Here is a 7,133-nt window from a genome sequence, read left to right as displayed (position 1 = left end):
CCCGCGTTACTGCCGGGCCGGCGGGCGGCCCTGTCCGTCCCCGGGGGAAGCAGGTGGGCAGGCGGGCTGTACTCCTGTTGCCGCCTGCGTTTAGGAGGAAAACTAAATTAGCGGTTTTACAAATGTGGGCTGCGGAACGGGTGGAGACATCAAGTGCAGGTGTGTCCTTAGCTCTGTGGAACTTCGGCATTACGCTCTGTAATGCCAAAAGCGGAGGCTCTGTGGTGGTAATTTTTTGTATGTTTATCTTTCCATTCTCTTCACCCTCCGTCTCAAAGTGCACCCTTTTGCCGTTCACATGGACTGCTTTACACCTGCACTGAAATTCCGAGCAGTCAGCACCTGACAGGAACAGATCTGTCATGTTTCCTTATCGTCTGTGAAACTCGGCACTCCCTTTTTTTTCTGCAAAGGTCATATGTTTCGCACCTAGACTCGGTGATCATGTCTCTAGAACGGTGGTGAGATAAAGCTGTCCCCCATCTGAACCGAGGTTTTAAGTACTCTCGTCACCTCACACCTCTCATGTCTACACTGAAGCTGGAAGTGTGAGGGTAGCAAACGCAGAAATATCTGAACTTGTGTTGGTGTAACTAGGTCGATATCAAGCAGTGCAAACCCAGGATTATTCAAGCTTTGATATGGGCAGGTGACCCATGAATGAATTGTGAGAGGCTAAGGTAAACCTGTACAGAAATACTTGCCACCATGACCCTGTTGACACCAATTCCCTACTGTAAAGGTAAGAATTAGGTAATTATGAAACTGCTCTGAAAATCTACCATCAGTCAAAAATTATACCTCTGCAGATAGTTTGTTTCTGTGACTGGATCAGTCCTTAGTCTGCTGTATTTCTAAGATGGGTATCATAGATTTAAGATTTGCACTAATTTCTCCATATCATCTTTTGAAAAGCACTACTATATCTGTAAGATAGCTTCCATATTAAATGTAAATAAATAAAAGCAAACCAATTTTGAGGCACTATAAACTTGTTCATATGCAAAAAGATTTTTGGAGCATATACTGTCACTAATTCCTTTTTCAGTATTGATATTTTTCCTTCTGTTTTTGAGAGTGGGAATCAATTCTTTTGTTGGAGCAATCAGAAGAGAATACTGTTATCATGGTATGTCATTGTACCTGGGTCAGTTTTTTGGTTCCCAGGGTAAATAACAGAATGGAAACACACAGTCAGGAATTCTCTTAAGTAAGCAAGTGCCTGCACAGGAAATAATGATACTCCCAGCTTCGTAACATAATTTAGGCTGAAGAAACGATTAGAAAAAGCTGCTACAGAAAATCTTTCAGCAGTATCTCAGCATACAGAAAGTCACAGAAAATTACAGCCTAGTCAATATAAAAAAAACCCTCTATTGCACGTGAATGGCTGTATAACTCAATAGGAAAGGGGAAGAAGCATTTCTGGTTGTCATGAGCTATTACCAAACAGTGTTTTGCATTAGCAGTCAGTATCAGTTCCGTTCATACCCCCTCCATCCCAGAGAAGGTAGTTTCTGTCTGCAAATGTTGTGTATTATTACTCCTCTGCATGGGGAAAAGCTGAAGGGCTCACATTGCGACTACATAGTGTCACACCACTAGCTCTAATGAAGTGTGGCATGTGCTAATTCCTAAAAGGAAACAGAACAGGTACTGCCAGGTACAGGAAGTATAAAAGCATAACTCAGTGCAAAGGGGACCTTTAGCACCTTTTTGCAGCAGCTGTGCAAAATTTAAAGTTCATACAGGAGGGCACACAGAAATCAAGTCTTCCTGTTTAAACACATGGGTTGTAAATAAATCCTCAGGAGCATGATAAGAAGTTAGTTATCAGTCTTCTGCCACTGATTCAGGGTCGAGTAAACCTGTAGAACACTTAATTTTATAAAAATTCTTGGGATAAAATTTTGTTTTGTTGAAGTGTCTTGCCTGCAGCTGTTTCATAGAAATGAAACACTGCATAGAGCAGCCTCAAACTGGCAACTGATGTTCACCTAGTGGGCAAGAAGCTTCTACATGTCTAATAATAGACTGGTGCTAGAGAATTTATAGTTCAAAAGTGCTGTCATACAGACACATGCCAGCAGAGTTCGATATGCCAGTTTTATGGTTATTCTGCAAGAAAGCATGAAGAGTTTGTGCTCTGTTCTGTCTCAGTGATTTCTCCAAAAAATACTATATATGATAAAAGTACACCAAATACCAGTCCTTCCTCTGTTTCATTAGAGCCAAAAAACAAAAATGCAAGTTTCTGTCATACTTCTTATGCCTGTAGATGTGAGAAAATATTCTCTGCTTAGCCTTTCAGTTCTGTTTTGAAGCTTCAGCAATTTTGTAATTGATACAGCTTCAAATTTATTTAAGAGCTAGATGAGAACATCTAGATTGAATTTTCATCACAAGCCAACTGTGATGCAAGCAGCTTTCAGAGCCAGCCAAACCGAGCTTCATTTGAATCTGCTGTGCAGCTCTTGGAAGTCAGTAATCCTCTGTCATAAGCCAGAGGACATTTTAATATATTTTTTTCTCTAGTTAACCAAAGATTTGCATATTGTGAAAGTACAACAGTTGTGCATCAATGAATGTGAGCTGACCAACAGCTCCTGCCTCCACTTGCCATCACTGTGATTTAAGGCAGTTTTAGCTCACCTAAGCCAGAGTGCAAGGGTACCAAGTGTGGCAGTGCTGGATACTCTGAGTTATCATCCATCATGCCACGAGTCAGAAGTTCTCTCTTGAAAGCAGATGTTAGCACAGAGATGAGATGAGATGAGATGAGATATTGCTCCTTTTCCTCCTTGCTTTACAGAATTACCTGCAGGCACAGGGAAGTAACTCGTGCATGTTATATGGCACAAGAAAAGGGAACAATGAATAAATTCAGGTTTCTACTTACTCATAGCAATGAAAAGGTAATAATTCTGTGAAGAATGTCAATACCTTGGAAGCAAATGGTGATGCTTTTGAGAAATGAGTATTATGCTCTTCCACTTCAGATTCATCAGAAATTAATTTTGTTCACTATTTCTGCTTGTCTGTATTGATAGCAGTCCATTTCCAGCATGGCCACCATTCACATGGGTGTTCCTACTAGCAGTGGAGTATCTGTACACCAGGCCATTTTAATAGGTTTGGGATGAATCAGGAACAGCTGGAGAATGTGCCATTTGATCATCCCAAAAGGCTGCCTCTTCCTATAGGAACTTAGACCTGATAAAGGATGAGGAAGCTTAGTCTATAGCTTTTAACCCTTTTGTTACCACTGGGTAAGAATAGACTGAGATGGTTACCCTCCACAAGATAGCAAGAAAATGAAGAGCAGGAAAGGCAGGGGAAGAGTGTGTGAGATTTTCCAGCATGTTTGAACAGATATTACTGAAACAGGATGCATGACAGGATTGTTCCTATCGCTGTCTACAAGCTGTTTAGGAAAGACAAAATGAGTAATAAGGTATAAGGAGTAAAACTATATTAACTAAAAGTTTTGCTCCTTGTATAATATCTCAGGAATGCAGAATCCTAAGTGCCCATAAATAACTGTTAGCAAAGTATCCATGGTACCTCTGTTACAGATCTTCACTCATCACTAAATTATGCCAGAGAAGGAAAGACGGTTGTTATTATGCACAGCTGCATAATGAAAAGTTGGAGTTCTATAACAGATTTATTCTCTTACGCAAGTACAATTTAAATTAAATTTCCAAAAGCAAACAGATCTATTCTATAGCAGTTGCCAACATGGCAACTTCCTAGTGGAACTCACTACAAAGAAAAAAAGTACTGGACTAAAAATCAATTGTTGTCTATACCTAGAAAGGATGAGTTAAACTAAGTAACATTCAGTTTGGGCGGGGAACAGATCCCATTATTATGTCTCCATGAATCTGCAGTGCTGCAAAGAATTTAGTATTTTTTTATTGAATACAATTACAGGAAAAATGGTGGAAAAATATTTAAAACCCATGAATAACAACTTAGACTTCCTGAAGACTTTGTTGTCAAATAGATGAGGGTTCCAGAGTCAAATAACTGAGGGCTAGAGCTCCATTGCAAAGTGAGGACATTAAGAAGCCAAATATCAATGCAAAAATTAGAAGTTATTAAATGTAAGAAAAAAAGGAAAAAGGCAAAATCCTACTTAAAGGGTATTGGAAACATATTGAATGAGGGCTTTGGTGGATCGATGCCGTGTTTGTCCCTGCTGGGTCCCTCGTGGCCCTCTTAGGCGGTGCTCTGCCAGCACCCACGCGTGCACACAGTCTCACCTTGGCAGTGGTTGAGACCAGCCGCTCACACACACAGGCTGTGCACAGACCGGAGACAGAGAGGCGAGAGGGGTTCTCTGTGTGCAATTCCGAGGTGTTTAATGGCAATACCCCGAAGAGAGGCAAGAAAGAACAACCAAACCGAAAGCCCACGCCCGTTTTATCCCAAAAACTCCCAAAGGCGGGCAGAGCATTTAAAACCAATGGTCTGAGGGCTAGGGGGCAGAGGCAAGGTTGAGTGACATAACAGGGGCCAATGGGAAAAGGGATGGGAGGGGGGAGAGGGCCAGTGACCATCAGAATCTAGACGAAGGGAGAACTTTCCAGCACAGTGTTGTAGGGAGAGATCACTTTTAGGTAACTTGGGGGATGTAAAGTGGACTTAGCCACCGCAACAGAAACATAAAGGTTGTTCTTAATATTCATTATTGCACAAATAAAGTAACTGCAAAAATGAAAAATTCAACACCAAGTTCTGTCCCGTATCTGTAAGGGATCAGGCTGGCCCATCATAGCAGGTAGAGGTTAATGAGGCAAATCGCTCCTCAGACAATGGGCCTAAACAACACACAAGTTGTACTTTTTTTCAAGTAAGTTGGGGATCAGTAAAGGAGAAAACTACACAAGTTTGTGTGGGTCATGACATCATTTCTGACACATTTGTCTAATATGTTCCTAAAAAACTCCAGTGGTGGAAATGGCACCCTTTTTTTAGGTGCTGCTTATGTATTTGCTTTCAGTACTGCTATTGTACTGTACTGCTCTTTGCTTGAGCATTTCCATGGCTACAAACAGAAAAGCAGAGATTAATCTGGAAGTGTACTCATCTATACTTTTTAACAGTATTTCTAACAGGCATGATTGCTTAGAGTGGTTTGAGAAGAAATTCAAGAATTTGGAGACAAGGAGAGTTGCTGCTTCTCCTGTGTCTCTGCTTGTAGTAAGTAAAATAAGGCCTGTGCAGAAATGATGGGTAGTTAACCATTAACAATTCCTGAAATCTTTATATGACAAGCAGCTGTAGCACTATTAAATGGCTGTTACTGCTGTTAATAGAAGGGACCCTGCATTTTTACCGAGGGACACAGAGACTTAGGGCTTTTGTAGCCTTCCAGAATCATTTGCCCTACAGGAAGGCTGTCAGGCAGAAGGCAGTGTCCATGGCAGCCTCTCAGCTCAGCCTCTGTCCTCACTGTTTATAAGTGAAGTTGTTACACACAGATGAAGTAGGGCAGTGTTTTGTCACTCAGTGGCTTTTTCTCAGCAGCATGTTGGCCCACTGCCAGCTCTGTCAGCTGCTTTTTCCTGTTCATCCCATTATCACTCCATTGGAGCACAGAGGTAGATCATAAAATTTATAAGCACCTGCATGTAATACTACATTTTCAGAGGAACTTGAACAATGGAACAGAAGTCTTACAGTAGGAAGCTAAAATGTATCAGTAAAGTCTCCTTTGTCCCAAACCTCTGGAGTCTTCTTGCTAATAGTTTCACAGGTAATAAAGGAAGATTATGTGAGATGCTGTATGTGAAAGGTAATGACTAATTAATTTGGGATAATACTTAACTATGCTGGTCCTGGCAGAGAAAGAATGAGTTACTGTGAAGGAATCCTGGCTTTCCAGAAGGTTCACTACCTTTCCATGTATTTTCACATCAGACACTCCCATGAAGTCACAATGTGACATGCATTTACAGCCTGTCCTCCCATTGACAGATGCACTTGCTGCCTAGAACTATACAGTCATTTTTGCATGACAGAAGCATTTTTTACACTGGAAACAAATTCTTTATGATACATGTATTTAGTATTAATTCAGATACAGGAATTGAAAAGCCTGGCTGATGCAATGTAGTTCTTTAATCAAGCATCTTCTACAAACGCTATGAAAATATACTCCTTCTGCTGTATTTAAGAAATAATTGAGAATAATGTAGGCCTTTAAAAGTTTCAACGATGAAGTTTGAACAAAAGTACTCACCAAAGGACCTTACAGAGTGACTCTTCCATTATTTCCAAGCGTGAGTTTCTGTGTTGTTTTCACTGGACTTCTAATTCAGCAGAGTCAGAATCATTCTGCCCAGGATCCCAGGTCACTTTGGCTGCAGACTTACAACACCAAAGAGCACAAGGCTCCACCAAGTGGAATGTGAGCTGTTGGGACTTTTTTTCTTTTCTATGAAAGGAGGTGCAGCCATAGACTTAGGAAAGTGCACTTTGTTGCCACAGATGCAGTTTTTCACTTATATCACATAGAAGTGAGATACTGATTATTTGATGGCTGAACACAAGTTGAAAGCAGAAATAGAAGTCTGCTGGGTTAGATCCTGTATTACATACAAGTTCTGTAACTGTTATGTGAGAGAGGGTCTGCTTGGGTTCAGGTTTTTTTTTGAAAAGGTCTCATGTTTTCTAAACATGAATTTATCATTATAAATTAACAATTAACTTCTACAGAAATAAAGTGGGGACAAAGCTAATTTTGTCTTTTTTTTTTTTTTTAAGAACACATGCAATGTATTTAATTTTCCCACATCCTAAAAATAGTTTAAAAAATTACAGCAATGAAAAGGACTCCCAAGCTACTTCTCCAGAATGTTGAATGCTTAACTGCATGTTGTATCTAACTTGTACACATTACAAAAGAAAATGAAGACACACACACACCATCCAATTGTCCTTTTATATTTTTATTCGGTGTTAAGTAACTCCACAAGAAAACAAAATCAGTTACTCTGGTGTACGTGAAATCAGAACAATACAACCACTTGAAGCAAAAAGTAGAAACAAATTTCAGCCCAGGAATGGAAAACTGATACTTCAGTGCTATGGATATGCAATGCGCTTCATCCCACAGAGCGGTT

The sequence above is a fragment of the Corvus brachyrhynchos genome, unplaced genomic scaffold (genome assembly GCF_000691975.1).
Source record: "Corvus brachyrhynchos isolate BGI_N302 unplaced genomic scaffold, ASM69197v1 scaffold80, whole genome shotgun sequence".
Classification (NCBI taxonomy): Eukaryota; Metazoa; Chordata; class Aves; order Passeriformes; family Corvidae; genus Corvus; species Corvus brachyrhynchos.
Note: the sequence above shows the minus strand (reverse complement) of the source record.